The following is a 19,417-nucleotide window of genomic DNA, read 5'->3' as shown; positions in this document are numbered from 1 at the left end:
GCCCAGCTGCTCCAGATCCAGGGTGATCTCTATTCCCTTTCCTACACTCTTTTCATGAAAGTCAAATGAAGACTCTCATAAAAGTCCTAACACAAAAGAATTAATTAGAGCTGGGGGGAAGGGAAAATCCCCCAAAAGTGACAGCAAAGTCAAAAACAGGAAGCAAGGATTCTGACACTTTATTCCAGGCCTCGGAGTGGGCTGTATTTTCCTCCTATATATTATAAGCCAGCGCTGCTGTGTTCTTTGTTTGATCTCAGCTATGGCCCCTGGCCCCTGCAGCAGCACCCCAGGCCTGCATGCTCTAGCTCACACACACGCACACACACACACACACACACACACACACACACACACACACACACACACACACACACAGTGACTTGTGCAGGATGGGACTCTGAGAAATAACCACGCTCCTGGGGGAGGGGCAAGTAGAGTGCTGGGTGCTAGGGGCTAGTTTATAACTAAAGAAAAGAACTTTTCCAACCTCACTCATTTCCTAGTTTTGAAGTTGCTGATCACACTGTGAAAGTACCCTGGCCATTAAACAAAAGTAGCAGAAATCCAAAGATGCTTCTTTTCAGTCAGGGGATGCTATAAGCATGTTCATGGGATCTTAAAGCCTTCTGAAAAAGATCATGAGGTCAGAGGATCATAGCTTTGGGATTAAAACAGATATTTGAGGCACCAGAGTCCAACCCCATCATTTGACAGGTGAGGAAATTGAGACCCAGAGAGGTGAAGTGATTTTTCCATGGCCACACAGCTAGTAAGTATCTGGACTCATGTCCATGTCAGTCCCGAGGGAAGCTATCATAGGCCCAAAAAGAAGGGAGTTCTCTGTTCTGGGAGGGCTCAAATCTCGTGCATTGCTCCATCACCACACAAGCTGGGTACCTTCCCTATATGGGCCTCTCATGCTTTCTGGCTTCCCTCCTCCAGGAATCTCAGGGTACATTTGAAGAGCCTATAAATCCTTTTTTAAAAGGGGAGGCCAAACACTAGAAAACCTTCCCTTGTGTTCATTCCAGGAGGTTGCACAGGCACTAAATGGAAGGGGTCAGCCAGGAATCGCTCCCACATGACCTTTTAAAGCAAAATCAGTAGAGATGAGCCTGTGGTTGTAGTGAGGGAAGAGGAAAAGGAGAGACAAATTGGACTTTAGAGAAAGAATGGGACTGGCTCATTAATCAGAGAATGCTAGAACATCCTTAGAGATCATATCCAGAAAAATGAAAGGGCTTAAATGATGTCAAATGGATTAGCGCTCAGGACAGAGATAAGAAAGCTGGATAGAATACTCTCGTTAAATCTCCCTCTCCCTTTTTAGGGTCTGTTGTTATCATTTGCTTTCTCTTGACATCCCTTGACTCTATCATGCATTTCCTTCGAGGTCTGGTTCTCCCAGTCATCATTACGGGAGATCTAGAAGGCCTCTTGTTTTTTGAAGGCATGCTGGATCAAGAATCTCAAAAAGGGCCCTAATTTAGGTGTGCCTGTTGCAGATTTGCACTTTAGTAGCTGTGTGATCTCCGTCAGTCACTTCATCTCTCTGCACCTCAGTCTTACCTTCTGTAAAACACAGGGTTCCTTCCAGCTCTAAGATCCTAGGATTCTAAGTTCTTCTCCCCAGCAGGATGCTAGATATAAAATGAAGCAGCTCTGGGGACAACTGTATATGACACACAGAAGCTTCTAAATCCTAACCCCTGCACATCACCTCGTCCGGGACAAAGGGTTCCGGCTGAGGGACCCCTGCTGTGTCCACCAGTCCCCACTATCATTGATTCATATTGGAAATCAACCAGAGCATTATGTTAGAATACTGGTTTCAAATGGAAGCAGCTTCCACATGATTTTCTGGGCCTCCCCAAAAGTCAAATCACATAAAGTTGCAATAAAAAGAGAGCAAAAGATAAGAAACAGCTTTAAAGCGCTTGTCCCCCAGAGTGGGCTGGGAACATGGCAATTTTACTCTGCAGGAGTGTTCCAGCACCATCGCCCACCACACTGCTCCAGCCATGGGACTGAAAGGAAGAAAATTATATCTGTCCCCAAGCACATGCTGAGAATTTGACTGAAGTTTTCTTTTTGGTTTGTTTGACTTCTTTGTAGATTGCAGGAAAGGTAAAAGCAGTTTCACTGAATTTTTGAAGTTAAAGGGAAAGTAGAGAAGGAATGGGGGCTAGTGGGCAAAGCCAGGAAGCCAAAAGATCACAATTCAAGCCTTACCCATCACTGATGAGCCATGGTACCCAGAACAAATTAGATCCTTTCTTCTCAGGGCTCACTTGCTACTTTGGCACAGCAGAAAATAGCTCAGCTCCTTTGGGAGCCAGTATTAGTGAACATCTATTTCCAAAGGGCTTTAGAACCTTGGGATGCTCTGCCTCTTCTCCTCAACATCCTGGGATCCATGGCTTTCTTCAAGATCCAAACTCTACTTTCTGCATGCAGACACAATATATAAATGTGATCTCCACTGCTAGAATCCACTCCTTGAGAATAGGGATTATTTCATATCAGCAATCTGTATCCCTAGTGCTTACGTAGTGACTATCACATTGTTCACACTGAATAAGCTCCCAGAAGCTTGCCCATGGTCATCTCTCCAGTATATCTCCAAGCTCTGGACGTCTTCTCTTTCTAATACACAGCTCCCCCGGGGTTAATTATTATCTCTAAGCGGATGACTCCCCATTCTGTATATCTAACTTAGCTGCTTTTCTGAGTTCCTGTCTCATATATACCTAATAGATATTTCCACTGAAATAATTTTCTTCTGACTTCACTTCTCTTCTGACCTTCCCTATTTCAGTAAGGTATCACTATCATCTGAAAGACGTGTATTCGGAATTAATCTCAAATCCTCATTCCCTCATCTCACATGGTAATTAATCAGTCAAAAAGTCAATTAATCATCTAATATGTGCCAGGAAGCTAGGCTCAGCAGATGGAGAGCTGGATCTGGAGTAAGGAAGTCTCAAGTTCAAACATGGCCTCAGACACTAGTTTTGTGATTATGAGCAAGTCACTTACCCCTGTTTGCCTTGGATTAGGAAATGACAAACCATTCCAGTATCTTAGCCAAGAAAACCCCATGTACAGCTGTGGTGGTCCATGAGGTCATAAAGAGTCAGACATGACTCTATCTGAACAACAAATGCTCCAGGAACTGACTGAGCACTGGGGATAGAAATAAGGACAAAAGATAGTTCCTGCCCTTAAGGACATTACAACCTAATCTGTTATCAAATTTTGCAAATTCTGTCTCTACAACATCTCTTAAATTTGTCCCCTTTTCACTGTTCACATAGCCATCATGCTAATTTATCTCTCACTTAGACTATTGCAATGACCTTTTAATCTCATTTCTCTGCTTCAAGTATTTTCTTACTTTAATCCAACTGGCAAAGTGATTTTCCTTGAGTCATGCAATAAATTCCAGTGGTTCCCCATTTTATCTAGACTAAAATATAAATTCACCTATTTGAATGTTAGTCTTTTATAATCTGGATCAAGTCTCCCTCCAGCTTTATTATATGTTACTCCTTTTCCAATACTCTTCAAATAAGTTAATTGAAAAGGCATTTATTAAGACCTTTCTATGGGGAAAAATACTAAGGTGTAAGAATACAAACACAAGCAAAAGGAAAGGCAGTTCCTGATATCAAGGAACTTACATTCCAATGGAGGAAGATAATACATTTTAAAAACCTGAAAGAGGCAGGGAATAAAGTGGGGTGCAAACAAGAGTGAAGTCTATGGAGAGAAATGAAGTAATGGCTGGTCTGAGCCCTTTCCTTAAAACTGAAGTTCTGGAATGAGTTGTCCAGTCAAAAGAAGGGCCCTCAGGGAGAGTTTGAATTACTAATAACAACAACAGTAACAATGACATTTTAAAAATGTTTTAAGATTTTAAAGTTTGTATTTCTATTCATATGAAAAGATGTTCCAAATCATTGTTGATCAGAGAAATGCAAATTAAGACAATTCTGAGATAACACTACACACCGGTCAGATTGGCTAGCATTACAGGGAAAAATAATGCACAATGTTGGAGGGGATGTGGGAAAACTGGGACACTGATACATTGTTAGTGGAACTGTGAATACATCCAGCCATTCTGGAGAGCAATCTGGAACTACGCTCAAAAAGTTATCAAACTGTGCATACCCTTTGACCCAGCAGTGCTACTACTGGGCTTATATCCCTAAGAGATCTTAAAGAAGGGAAAGGGATCTGTATGTGCAAAATGTTTGTGGCAGCCCTCTTTGTAGTGGCCAGAAACTGGAAACTGAATGGATGCCCATCAATTGGAGAATGACTGAGAAGTTATGGTATATGAATGTTATGGAATATTATTGTTTGTAAGAAATAATGAGCAGGATGAATACAGAGAGGCCTGGAGAGACTTACATGAACTGATGCTGAGTGAAATGAGCAGAACCAGGAGATCATTATATACTTCAATACTATATGATGATCAATTCTGATGGACATCGTTCTCTTCAACAATAAGAGGATCCAACTCAGTTCCAATTGATCTGTAATGAATAGAACCAGCTACACCCACAGAAAGAACACTGGGAAATGAGTATGGACCACAACATAGCATTTCTACTCTTTCTATTACTGTTTGCTTGCATTTTTTGTTTTTCCTTCTCAGGTTATTTTTACTTTCTTTCTAAATCCAATCTTTCTTATGCAACAAAATAATTGTATAAATATGTATACATATATTGTATTTAACATATACTTTAACATATTTAACATGTATGGGACTACCTGCCGTCTAAGGGAGGGGGTGAAGGGAAGGAGGGGAAAAGTTGGAACAGAAGTTTTTGCAAGGGTCAGTGTTGAAAAATTACCCATGCATATGTTTTGTATATAAAAAGCTATAATTAAAAAAAATTTGAAGTTTGCAAAGTGTTTCACATACTTTCAGAGTGAGAAAGCCAAAGGCAAAGTGAACTTTGAGGTAATAAAGTCACAAGAGCAGTGATTTTTCCAAGTGAGAAGCCTATAAGATGGAGAAAAGTCCAAACAAATTGGCTATATCTCATATACCATATTACTACTACATGAAATCTTTCTTGATCTGCCAACTGATGGGGCTTTCTCTCCCTGGATTATTTCATATTTATTCTGAATATATTCCATTAGAAGATAAATTCCTTGAGGGGAAGAAATCTTTCCTTCTTAACTTTGTATCCCCAGGACCTAGCCCAGTGGTCTGCACATAATAGGTGCTTAATAAATGCTTGTTGATTAATTCCTAACTCCAGTTCAGAAGTATATCTAGTACACCACACTAGGCAGAAGAAACTTAAGCCTTTGTTTTATTTATTCAGTTACTTAGAAAGTCTTTTTCCTTTCAAGGGCTCACAAAGGCTTAATCTCCAACAATTTAGAGCTTCCGGTCAAGTCAGGTGATATCCTAGCTGAGCTACTCCTACCATTTAAGACCTTACCTATTTTGATTTCAAAAGATTTATAGAATATAATAGATTTATTACCTAATATACATATTTAATAACTTTCAAGGACAGTTCATAAATACACCATGCAACTTAATGGTATTTAATGTTGTGCATTAATTAATAATTTTGAACTACTCAATATTAACCAATTTGAAAATTTTAATATAATATTTAATAACTCTTTTCAAGGCTTAATAAACTTCCATGAATTTATACATCTTATGAAAGAATTCTTCTCAAATAAATTAAATGACATATGTGGTTTTTAGGGGGAATGGACAATTTAGTAAGGCTTTATTTAATGGGAAATAAGTAGATTGTATCATTTAAGAATTTTTTTAAGGTTTTTTGTGCATTGTTTCAAAAAACACACAAAAAAGAGTTTATAATGAGGAACTGAAACAAATACCTAGAACTAAGTAATTGTCAGCAGCTGTCTCCTAATCAATTACATGATTGGCTTCTCTTTTTTCCTCTTAACCCTCAAATGTCTAGAATCCCAAAGACGTTGTCCTAGTCCCTTTCCTTTTTCCTTTCTATACTCTTCCTGGTAATCGTATTGGCTTCCATGGCTTCAATTATCACCTCAAAGCTCAAAGCAGACACCTACTGCGTCTCCAGTCCCAGACTCTCTCCTGAGCTCTAATCCTCTGTTTCCATCTGCCTGCTAAAAATCTTTCCTCATGTCTTGCTAGCCCTTCAAACACAAAGTGACTAATATGAACTCATCATTCTATCTCCCGACCTGACTCTTTCCTGAATTCCCTTTCTGTGCATGGCACCATTCTCCTAAGTACCACACTTGAATCCTCAAGGCCATATTTGACTTTCCTTTTTTTTAATCACTCCACCACCATGTCCTGTCAATTCCACTTCCACAGTATCTCCATCATTCATCTGTTTCTTTTCAATCACACTTCCATCAGCATAGGTCAAGAGGCCCTAAATGCCTCTTAATTCAACTATTTCAATAAAATCCTAACAAGTCTTCCAGTCTCCAATTGCTCTCTAAACTACCCGAAACGCGCACTGCCAAGATTCTGAAGAATGACTCTGATCTTGTCACTAATATGCTCACAATCCTTCAATGACTCTCCATTAGTTTATTTACTGAAGTACAAACTCTTTAGCCTGGTGGTTTCGTAACCTAGTCTTAAATTACCTTCCCAATCTTATTAACTATTATTCCTGCTAAACTAATTGGTACTCTATATTCCATTCAAATTGAATTACTTGCTAGTAATTGTCATACTTGCTAGTTCCAGATTTCCCCAATTCCTAAAACTTAATTTCATAGATTAGAGCAGGGTTTCTTAACCTTTTTGTGTTATGGATCCTTTGGCAATTTGGTAAAATCTATGAACCATTTCTCAGAATAATGTTTTTAAAAACATAAAACAATACACAAGATTACAAGAACCAACATTTTGAACTAGAGTTATCAAAATATTTTAAAAGTTCACAAACAGTGCATTAAGAACTCAATCTAAATCGCATTATAACTAATCACATATATGATCATAAATTTAGACCTGGGAAGGACTAGTTTTAAGTCTTTAATTTTTATGGATAGGAAACAAAGGTTAAAAAGGAGAATAGAACGAGCTCAAGATCACTCAGGTAGTAAGTGGCAAAGCCAGGATTCAAACTGGTCCTTTGACTCTAAATACATTCTATAAAGGGATATTTCACTTTTTTCCCTATTTTACAGGGAGAACAGATCATGCCATTCATAGAATCTCAGTGATGAAAGTGACCTGAGAAGTCATTAAATCCAAACTGTCCCTGGACGAGATTGCCCATTTACAATATTGCCAACAAGTAATCGTTTTACAAGCCACTTTGACCACCAACATATGCCATATTCAACTATGAAAAAGAGACCCCTTAGTTCATAGGCAGAACATGCAATCCAGATAGTCAATCAGCATTTATGAAGTGTTTACAATATTCCAAGCATTGGACCAAGCCCTGAGTATAACAAAGAAAAGTAAAAGATTGTCCCTGTTCTCAGTTTAACGGAGGAGACAAAATGCTAACTACATACTGACAAGAAATAGGAAAAATAGGAGACAATCAATAGAGGGAAGGTCCTAGAATTAATGTAGAACAAAAGTGGATTGTTGAAGAAAGTGGGACTTGAGCTGAAGCTTAAAAGGAAACCAGGGAAGCAATGATGCAAAGATGAAGACAGAAAGAGTTCCAGACATGGGGAAATAGCCAATGAAAATGTCAGCCAATGAAAATGCATGAGAAACATCAAGGAGAGATCCAGAGGCATGCAAGTAGCATGGATAACTGGGAAAAGGGTGAATATGGATCAGTTACAATCAACTGATCCACAGTCCTCAGAGAGGCACTCAAAACAGCATCTCTATCTAAGCAATAGCCTGCTCTGTTTCATCTCCTCTCCAGGGAGAAAGGGAGCCTTCAAGCATGTATATTTGTAATATATTTTGAACTTTAAAAAGTCCTAGGATAGTTGGGCAATTTCTCTACTTTCCCCTCTTCCTAAGGTAACTAAAGACTTATTTTGATCTTGGAAGCTGATTTTTACCCAAAAAAAGTTTTAAAAAAAGTAATTTTTTTAAATCACAGTTTGTATATGACCACCCACTATCTATTTCTAGCCACCTGAATGCCATCCTTCTCTGAAATGCAACTGATTTGATAGTTACCATGCAGAAGTCAAGGTATGAAAATACAAATAAGTAATGTAACCTTTTATGATTTGGCCCCAAACTATTTTCCAATCTTATTTTCTGTTATTTCCCTCTATTTCCATTCACATATGCAATCTACCAAATCTATCTTTTGTGCTTCTCTGCTCTTGTTCATTCTGGTTCTCCTTCCCTAGAATGCCTATGCTTACTCTCTAGTTCTAAACCATATTCAATGCTCAATTCAAATGACATATACATATAAAGGCTATTGTTTATGGAAGTATATGAGAGACTATTATTTATATAGAAGAGTGACCAATTCTCCTAAGAAAAAAAAAGAAGAAATGAACATGAAGGATTAAGTTTAGATATAAAAATAATTTTTTTCTGATGCCAGAATCAGTTGCTAATGGTGGAATGTCATTATCTGGAGGTCCTTAATCATAGATAGCAACTTCATAACCAGGCAGTTAGAATAGATATAAAACAATAGAGATTCTTTCCAATCCCATGAATCTTTGCCTCTTCATCTTGTAATTCACAAGGGACTTTCTACAGGTCTTTTAATAATTTGTGGTTACCAATGCAACATTTTGGGGAGAAAGCATGTGATAATTGCTGGTCTTTATTCTCACTGAAAACAGGCCCACTGTGTTGATAGTGAATTGTGTCATGGAGGATGTCCATATTTTAACAGAAATTAAATGAAATCATCACTGACAGTTATCTTGCTGCCTACTTGCATCCATCAATCTTCCTCTATTGTTCAATGGGTTACCAACATTTTGGATCCTTCTGAGATTTTAGCTTTGCATGACTTGCAGCCCGCATCACTAGAAGAATACTTAAACACATCAAATATCTCTGAATTTCTCACTGTGAGACTCCCTTTCACTAATGCAAAACACAGTCCATTTCTTACTCAGTAGAGGAATCTCAAGGAGTTGCCTAAGGCTAATTAAGGCTAATTAACACAAAGTGATAATTCTCTTATGGTCTTACAGAATGGTATAAGAGGAATTTGAACTCAGATCTTCTTAGCTCCAAGTTTAACATTCTAACTATTATTCCGTGCTGTCTCCAGCAAGGAAAATATTAGTCTTTGTAGGCCCATCCAAAAACCTATATGAAAATCTATAATACCCAGAAGTTATTGGAAAAGGAAGAAGAAGAAAGAAAAGAACAGTACAAAAATAGCTACATTTCCCAAGTTTTGAGACTTTGGTGTACTCATAATTTCATTAATGTGAATATTCCTTTCTTCTTCAGATGCATTTTGAAAGCTAAAATAGCATGGCATAGTAGATAGGGCTTGGATCTTGGATTCAGGAAGACATTTACTAGCTTTACTTTTCTGTGCCTTGGATTCCTGCTCAAAAAACAAAAGACTGTGCTCTGCAGACTCTAAGGGCTAGCTCTAAATCAGCTCTAAATCAATGATCCTATGATCTCTCATCCTATGCAAAACTTAACCCCATTTTCCTATAAATCTTCCAAAAGAGATTTGTTCAAGGTAAAACGGGGTTCATCTTTTAATACCCCAGAGATTGCAGAATTAGAGAAACACAGAGTTGTAAAGAACCTCAAAGATCCTTTGATCCAATTCCCCCATTTTACAAATCAGAAAACTGAGGCTCAGAAAGGTTAAGTGAGTTGGCCAAGGCCCCTATGGGTTGTACATTACAGAAATGGAATCTGAACCCAAGAGGTCTCATTCTGAATGTAGGATGCTTCCCCCCATGCCATACTGTTTCTTTCTCTGCACTCGGGCTCCCCATCTGTTCTCTCTCACTCTCACTCCACAAACAGCCTCCTCACTCTCCTGCCATAAGTTTCCTTGATTATGTCTTTATCACTACTTCTTGCTGAAGTCATCACTGGCAGTGCCCCAGCTTCCTTATGCCCACCATGCTCCTTTCCATTGCCTTCTGAGTTACTTGTAACTGCAGTCCTCCCCAGATCCTGCCGCTCCTTGATTCTCAGCCATTCTGGTCTCCCCAGGAGACTCTTGTTGCTGTTAGAGAGAGAGGCTTTTGTGCAGGAGGAGAAGCTCAGACTCACGCAAGGCACCTAGGCTCCCCTCCTCCTGCTGCCCCCTCAGGGTCTGGCTTCTGGCTCTCCCACCATCCCGGGCCCTAGCCAGAAACACACACGGATGGGCTAATTTGACAGGATGCACGGCCTGCCACTTGCTCGTCAGGGCCCTGGCAATATGGATGTCTTTTCAATTTCTCAGACAGCATGAAAAACCATGTGATAATGTGATGCACAGCTCTATGTTGAGAGTGAAAATATGCGGCAACCACAGACCCTTGCCCTTCTGGGTGGAGAGCAGAAGTCTGCAGCTCCAGGGCCTTTGCGTGGGGTTTCTATACTCAGACACTCCCCTCCTGCTCCCTCAGACCTGGCTCTTTCACACCCGTGTGATCCAACCTGAAAGTGTTGCACGGACATCCATGAATTGTTGTCACTGGGGAGAAGGAAAGGATCTATCGCCCCTCTGTGATGGAAGGGATCTTACATGGAGCCACAATATCCAGTTGCTTCCCAAGCCATGAAGTCTGGTCTGAGAGCACAGCAAAGGGGGCTGAAGGGGGAAGGAAAGCAGGTTTGGATGGAAATCGAGGAGATTATGAGCACATTTATGTGGCTATGGAGGTTCTGTGGCTACACACACACACACACACACACACACACAGACACACACACACACACAGACACACACACACACACACACACACACACACACACACACACACACACACACTACCATTCTCTCCTCTCCTCTCACAGAGCTCAAGTTTCTTCATATTAATTTCCAGGTACATAATTATTTTATTTTTACATCAATTTTCTGCCAGGTAGTCAGGCAGGCAAACAATTGAGGTTTTAGCACCTAAAAGGGTCAGGTAGGTGGGCCAGTTTCCATAAGATGTCAGGATGGAAGGCAGAAGTTCTATGTGAAGCAGGTTATAGCTGCTCCCCTTCTAGTTCAACCTAGGGAAAAGTACAGAAGGAACACGTTATACCTACAAGTGAGCACAAATATTTTCCGAGTTAGTAAATTCTGCAAAAGGGCATGAAGGCAGGGCTTTCTTTCGTGGGTAGGAACAATGTAATCTCCAGGTCCTCTCTTGACAAAACACAACAGGGATCACTGATTCCTATCCTGATCCAGACCAGTTGTCATTCCTTAAGACTGAACCAATCTCCCATTCATTAGGGGTAGGTATAATAACTTGTAAATATAATCATGAGCACCACTATGGGCTGCAGAAGCCATGATGATAGCAAAGAAGGAGGGATCTACCTACCTCCTGGTGGAGGGGTTCAGAATCTACTCCAGGTTTTCCAAACTTTTCAGGTGTCAGAGCACTGTTCCTCTGGAGCCGCCCATCCAGCTCATACAGATAGGGGAATGGGGTCTTTAATGAGCTAATGCTATCCCTGCTCAGGGAGGAACATTTGCCTGAAGCAAGAGGGCATTTCTAGCTCTCCTTAAGGTATCTGCTTTGGGAATATTAGTGGGAAAAGGCCTGCAGAAAGAAGGGCACCCTGTTTACCAGGCAGACAGATGAATGTCATGACCCATCAAGCCAGACCCAGAATGGACTGTCATGTGTCTGCTTAATAAAATGCTGACAAAGTCTTTCCTGTTGCCTTGATCTGTGGGGAGGGCCGCATGCTGCCTTGCTCACTGTTCCCTTAACTCCATTGCTAGCTGAGGTCTCAGCAGGGTCTGAACCTGTCTGGGCCAACTCTGCCATGAGGTCAGAAGTCTCAGCTCTGCTTTCCTTGAAACATGCTGCCCTTAACTGGCAGACTTGTTTGAAGAACAAGAGAACTAAGAGAAGAAAGAAAAAGGAACCAAAGTCCCAGCCTAGCTACCAGGAGTCTGCCTGTTGGGAAATGACCCAGCTTTTCCCTCTCTTCCACACCGATGCTGCCCTTCAAAGCTCCAGGCCCCTGAACGGCCTTCCCTGCCTGGGTCCAAGGGCTCTAATAAGAATCCAAGGTCAGGAAGTCAGACAAAATGGATTTAGTCTTGATCCCCCTCACAGGGCACTGGCCATAATGACAATGATGGTGGGGACAGCAACAAGAACAATGATGATCTTTTATGGCTGTACAGGACTTACTAGTCTAAAAGGCATTTTAAATACATTATTTCATGAAATCCTCACAGTTCTATAAGGAAGGGAAACTATTTTTGCCATTTAAATAAGAAAACTGAGGCTCAGAGAAATTAAAGAGGACTTAGCTGTCCTTGATAAATTCAGGACATCAGGCCCAGTGAAAAACCACATTCCAGGATGATCAAAAGATTATCCATCACTGAGCTAAGTCTCTGAGACAGAGATCTTTGAAAGACTGTAAGAGGTCCTAAAAATGAATGGGTCATGCCAGATTAACTTCATTTGTTTTTTGGGTTTTTATTTTTTGTTTTTTTGGGTTTTTTTTGTCAGAGGTTATATGTCTAGTAGAGGGAAATGCTGCAGATAAAATTTATCTGGATTTTAGTAAAGAAAATGAAAAGATTATTTAAATTTTGTTAATTGATTTATTCATATCTTTTGTTTCTTTTTTAAAAATGGAGAGAGTGTAGATGAAGGCAAACATGTTGGCTGAGGGAAAACGTTTTTACCTGATCCCATGCCACTTACCTTAGTCACATAGTAGGGACATGCCATAGAAACAGATATAGACCTTAGAGAGAGGTAGAAGAGATAAGTGAATGAAAAGCTGTTATTAAGCACTTATTGTGTTTCAAGTACTGTGCTAAATTCTAGGAACATAAACCAAAATTGACTTCATAGAGCTCATGCAATAAGTTGGGGCAAAAAACAAAAAAGTAGAGCTACAGGATTAACACCAAAGTCCCTAAATCTTAAGAGCAAATGGCAAAGTCCAGGGCTCTTATTACTAAGTATGATGACAAACAGTGCAGGGGGATCGGCAGGGTATGACAGTGAGACCTGGAGGCTCTTAGATGGCAATGGAAAGTCAGGTCTGGTAGTCACCTTTCTGGCTAAAAGGGACAGAATTGATGACTTCCACTTTATTCAAGCCAAGTAAACAAATAGTCCAGATGGATTCTAAGTATTTGAAATCCTGGGGAACTGATAAAATGAGGAAGTCAAGGGGGGAAAGTGTGAACTGTAAATGGGACACCAGAGATGGAGTAGAACAAATACAGTTTCTGTGCAATAGAAGCAAATAGAGTTTTTGTTGTATGACAAAAGAAGATACTAACAGAAGGTATCCATGAACTTTTTCTCCTCTTTTCCCTTCATCCAAACTTTAACAGTGTTTACCAACCAAAGTAAACTCTAATGACTCCTTATCAGCTCCAGCTTCAAATACAAAAATATAAAATCAGCATCCAAAGCCATTACTAATCCAGCCTTCCTTAGACCCTGTCTTATACCTTACTCTCCACCATTACACTCTTTAATCTAATGACACTTGTTGTTCCACAAATCAGAAACTTCATCTCTGAGCTTTCAGTGTTTTCTCTTGCTGGTGCTGTTCATCAGTCATCTCAGTCAGTTCTGATTCTTTGTGACCCCATTTGGCATTTTCTTGGCAAAGATACTGGAGTGTTTTGCCATTTCCTTCTCCAGCTCGTTTTAGAGATGAAGAAACTGAGGCAAGCAAGGACAAATAACTTGCTTTGGACATTTCTCTGGCTATCATCTATGCCTAGAATGCTTTCCTTCTTCATCTCCCACCTATTGACTTCCTTCAAGTTCCAGATAAAATCCTATCTTCTATAGGAAGACTTTCCCAAACCTGATTCTAATGTCTTCTCTCGGTTGATAATTCTCTATTATCCTGTATATAACTTCTTTATTTTTTTGATTGTCCTTCCCATTAGTTTGTGAACTCCTTGAGTTAGATTATCTTTTACCTCTTTTTGTATCCCCAGCACTTAGCACACAGTAGGCACTTCACAAATATTTATTAACTGACTGACTGACACATCTTCCCACAAATACCCAACACTGAGCAACAGTCTCTCTGGTTCTACCATTCACCAGAAAATATCCAGGAGACTTTACAGACATGATTCAATAATATATGCACTATTCATATAAAATATTGATCAAGAGTTGACATAGAGGGGTAGTTTGATTAGTGATTAAAGGGAAATATGCATTATATAATCACATAGCCAGCACAACACTGGGGGTTGAAGAAGTGAGAAAGTGACTGAAAGAAGATTTATTTGGCCTAATTGAGAAGAAGCCTATGGAATAGGCTTACATATGGCATGGGGTTTGGAACCAGAAAAACCTAAGTTCAAATTCAGCCTCAGACACTTACTAGCCAAGCAACCTTAGGCAAGTCTGTTTAAGTACTCTCCTCTACCTTGGTTTCCTCATCTGTAAACTGGGCATGATAACAGCACCTATCTCTGAAGGTTATTATAAGGATTAAGTGAGATAATATTATATATATATAGCACTTAGCATAGTGCCTGCCACATAGTAAGTGCTGCATAAATGTTATCTATCAATATCCATCCATATGTTAGAACTAAAGAGCCTTAAGCTTTGGGGAGGCTTTGTGGGGAGGGAATAAACTTTACCCAAACAAATGCTTTCTCCATCATGAAGTGGATGCGTTGATACTTCAAACTTAAGGTGCCAAAAAATTACCCAATTATCTAACTTCCCTGAATGTGCTCCTACTTCCAACTTCTTCATTTCTTTTGGTAGCATCACAATACATACCACCCAGGTTCAAAACCTCAAAATATTTTCAGATTCCTCCATCTTCCTCATCTCTGAAATTTTTTTTATTTGCCAAGTCCTTTCCATCTTATCTCCTCAACAGTTTTTGAATCTCACTCTTCCTTAATTCTATCATATTGCCATCATAATGGTTCAGGTCATCCTCTACCATCTCTTACCTAGATAAATGTAGTAACCTACTAACTTTTCTCCTTGTTATTTAGTCTCTCTGCACTATAATCTATTCTTCATACAATTACAAAAATAATCTTCCTAATATGTCTGACCATGTAATGCCCCTACTCAAAAACTTTCACTTGTTCCCCATTAGTCACAAGATTTGTTACAAATTTCTTTATCCCAGCAATTAAGGCTTTCCATAATCTGTCTCTAACATACCTTTCCTTTACTTCATATATTCCCTTTCACACACTCCGTTATAGCCAAACAGAACTAATAACTGTTTTATCCTATGTCTCCTTTTTGCATATATTCATTATAGACCTTTCTTTGCCTAGAACGCTCTGCCTCTTTGAGGACGCTAGATAATACAGTGGTTAGAGCACTGGACTAGGAGTCAGGGAGACTGAGGTCAAATTCAGCCTCAGACATTTCCTAGTTTGCCTCAGTTTTCTCAACTGTAAAAAGGGGGAGATAGTATCTACCTTAAAGAATTATTATTAATTCAAATGAAATAATATTTGGTTATAAAGCACTTATCTGACATATAAGAAGCATGATATAAATACTTATCTTCCCTTCCTTTTCTAAACCCTTTTCTTCTTTCAATATCCAACTCAAAAGTCCTCCTTGATGAAGTCTTCTCCAGTTTCAGTCTTTCCCTCATTACATTTTCTTAGAGCCCTGTCTTTTTTCTTCTTCTACTATTACATTTCACCTCATGTATTACTGTTACATCCCATTATTATTTAATAAACTTTTATAAACTTTTTAAAGGTAAGAATTATAAGTGTTTTTATTTTTGTTTCCCTATAAACTTACCCATTATCTTACACAGGGTAGCTATTTAAAAATATGTTGAATTCAAGTAAGAAAGGGAACAATATCTAGGAATAAATTATCATTAATTTATTATCATAAGAAATATCATAAGTAACTTAATATATGACCTAAAGTAAATTATCACCCTGCTATAAGCCCTCCTTAAAATATTGATTAATATAATGATACTTATTCCTCCCTACCTCATAATAACATAAACCAAGAACAAATATTATGTTATACATTTCTAAGCTATCATTCCAATTGTTACTAGGCACTTTATATATAGTGGCTCATTTGAACTTCACAAGATCTTTTCTTATCTCTGAAGCAAAGAAGGATCAAGCTTGGTTAGTACTTGAAGTGGAGGGAGATTACTAAAGAAAACTGATGTATATTTTTTATTACCCTGAACTTGGAGCCAAGAGGCTCTGAGTACAAATCCTATCTGCTGGCTGCATAGCTGGGAAAATCTTGACCATTTCTGTTCCTCAACTTTCTCTTCTGTAATAGTAAGAGGTTGGATTCAGTATTCTCTAAGATTCCATGCTGCTCTAAATCTATAATCCCATGATCTCTATGGAGTAGATAGGGCAGGGATTATAATCCCCATTTTTCAGTTTGAGAAACTAAAGTTCATTGAAATGAAGGTTAAGTGACTTGTGCATGGTCACACTTTATTATATAGAGGAGCCAGTCTTTAAACTTAAATATTATTCAAGTGCTCTGAATTTTATTTTATTTTTCTTAGAATCAGTTATGAGAGTGGGTAAGAATGACATCTGACATTTGAATTCAAGAGAGCACAGAAATTTTTTAATCAAAAGAATCATGAATTAGTGTTAAATAGTTGCTCTCTACTGTACCATTATAATCTAGTTATCAGAAAAACAATCAGAACTTTTGCTGGATTGTTGTCCATGGTGCTGAATTACTGCAGCCTGAGTTTTGTTAGTGGAAGACTGAAGTTAGTAGTACAAGATTTCTGAACTGTAAGAGACTTTGGAGACTATCTTATCCAACTCCCTTCATTTTACAGAGAAGGAAACTAAGGCTCAGAAAGATTAATTGACTTTCCTGAGGCTATACATCTAGTAGATATCAGTGCAGGATTTAAACTAAGTTTTCTAATTCAACATTCATTAAACATTTATTATGTTTATGGGGCTAGAAATACAAAGATGAAATGAGACAGTTTTATGTGATAAGTTGCTGGTCCTGATGACAGAAATGTTCCTCATCTCAAGTAGTAAAATTTTCAGTGGCAAATGTTCCTGGAGTATTTGTTTTGCTTTCACCTTCAACCAATTTGATTCTGGTTGATTCAGGTTTAGCCCTATGAGATCTGGACTATTCTGATGCCATTTCTGTCCATAAGAGAGAATGATTCATCCCTAAGGTTAATCTACAATCAAACAACTTTGAGAATTTAGAGGTCATCTAGCCTAGCCTCTACCTGAAATAGGAGTAATATAAGAACACTTAACTCAGAGTTTAAAAATCCCATATATTTGAATCTAAATCAGGGGTTCTCAAACTCCAGCCTGCAGGCCAGATGTGGCCTGCTGAGGACGTTTATGAGGCCTGCTGGGTTATGGCAAATGGGCTGAGGGGTGGAGACAGAGTGTGAGTTTTTATTTTTACCATAGTCCGGCCCTCCCACAGTCTGAGGGACAGGGAACTGGCCCCCTATTTAAAACGTTTGAGGACCACTGCGTCTAAATCCTTTCACTTACTAACCTTGGGTTAATAACTTTTCTGTGCCTCAATGTCCTCATCTATAAAATGAGGGGATAAGAAGATTAGATGGCTTCTAAGACCCTTTCCAACTCAATGAGCCCCTGAATATTCTAGGACAGTCAGTCTCTGGAAGTAAATAGTGATAGGAAATACATTACTTCCTGATAAAACCCAGTTTACAAATCTAACTATAATTTTCACTCACTGATACATGGTCTGGTCTTTGTTGTCACAAAATAGAGTAAGTTTTATATTCCTTTCACATGATATCCCTTTAAATAGTTTAAAATTTTAAAAATACCATGATTTTCATTCCTCCTAACTCCGTTGCCCAACCCACCCGTCTTCTTTTCTGCAATGGTAAAAAACCTTAGGGTTTTGTTGTTGTTTTAAACAAATTCTATACCACAGTTTCAACTCCTCTCCTGATATCTTCCTCTGGACATAGCCAAAGTTTTCTAATATACTCCTAAAATACATTACCAAAAATATTCCAGTCGTGCTCTGGTCTAGATAGATTATGTTGGGGAAGCACCATTCCTAGACACTTTGCTTATTAATGCATCCCAAATTCACATGAACTTTTATAGCATCCACATCATTGTTGACTCATATTGAGTTTAAAGTTCACTAAAATCCCTCATCTTTTGTTTGATTGTTTTTTTTTTCAAAAGTACTATTGTCTAAGGGGGCAGCTAAATGGTGCAGTATGTAGAGCTCTGGCCCTGGAATCAGGAGGTGCTGAATTCAAATCCAATCTCTTACAAACTGTGTGACCTTGGGCAAGTCACTTAACCCCAACGGCCTCGCCAAAACCACAACCACAAGAACTACTGTTTAGTCACATCTTCCCTATACTTATATTTGTTTGGTTAGTTTCTTTAAAGTAGGTGTGGGGATTTGCACTTACCCTTTCTAGGTTTTATCTTATTCAATTTGATTCATTGTTCCAACCTACTGAGACTTCCCCCCTATCTCCCCTACTTTATGGCATACATTAATCACACAATCATAAGATTTAAAACTCAAAGAAGCCTTAGAAATCATCATCTCATGTCCTTCTACAGTAACTGCCCAAAAAAGTAAAAGGATTTTCCCCCTGGGACCCAGTAAGAAAGCAAGGATTTGAATCTAGTTTCTCTGGTTCTTCATCCAGTGTTCTTTTCCATTATACCATGCTGTCACCTATCACATGATGCTGCTTCTCTATTTTTATCCAAAGCACTGATTTTAAAACAACAAAACAACAACATTTTAATGAGACAGAGCTAAAGGTAAAATGCTACCATGAGAGAATTCCAGGTTGACATTAATGCATTAATCAACACTCTTTCAGTGAGATCATTCAACCAGTTATGAACCTACCAAACTCCACTATTATCCAAATCACTTCTTTCCATCTTGTCCACATAACAATATGACAGTCTCTGTCACCTTTCTTCCAGAAATACAAGGAGACTGTGCTTGGGATATTTCTCTTACCAGTGTCATGTGACCCTGACAAAAAAAGGAAATTAGATTAGACTGCCATGATTTATTGTTATTATGGAATCCATACTAGCTCAGAGTAATCATCACTTCCCTCTCATGCTCATAAACCATCTTTTTCATAATATGTTTCAGAATTCTTCTGAATGTTCATTCACCAATTTATAATATAGTTTATAAAAATCTCTATTTTTTATTTCCAGATGTTAAATTTGCTCAAGGTTTAGCCAAGAAGTTCATAGTTATCTAGCTTACGAAAAATATACAACACAAAGTCAGCCCAATTGCTCAGAAAAATCTC

General features: G+C 38.7%; 1 protein-coding gene and 1 long non-coding RNA gene across 2 annotated transcripts in view; both read right to left on the bottom strand.

Annotated features, from left to right (window-relative positions):
* XKR6 (XK related 6) overlaps positions 1-19,417 on the bottom strand; it is a 356,255-nt gene that overhangs the window by 106,140 nt on the left and 230,698 nt on the right. The gene's annotated exons all lie outside the window — the stretch shown is intronic.
* Positions 8,568-19,417, bottom strand: part of LOC141555011 (uncharacterized) — a 33,054-nt gene continuing 22,204 nt past the window's right edge. The window contains exons 2-3 of the long non-coding RNA XR_012486046.1: positions 12,814-12,856; positions 8,568-11,146 (exon numbers count right to left, since the gene is read on the bottom strand). This is a non-coding gene — a long non-coding RNA (uncharacterized LOC141555011). The remainder of the gene's footprint in view (positions 11,147-12,813; positions 12,857-19,417) is intronic.

The sequence above is a fragment of the Sminthopsis crassicaudata genome, chromosome 2, assembly GCF_048593235.1.
Source record: "Sminthopsis crassicaudata isolate SCR6 chromosome 2, ASM4859323v1, whole genome shotgun sequence".
Taxonomy (NCBI): Eukaryota; Metazoa; Chordata; class Mammalia; order Dasyuromorphia; family Dasyuridae; genus Sminthopsis; species Sminthopsis crassicaudata.
The sequence above is the reverse complement of the archived record's forward strand: the minus strand, read 5'-3'. Positions and strand labels throughout refer to the sequence as shown.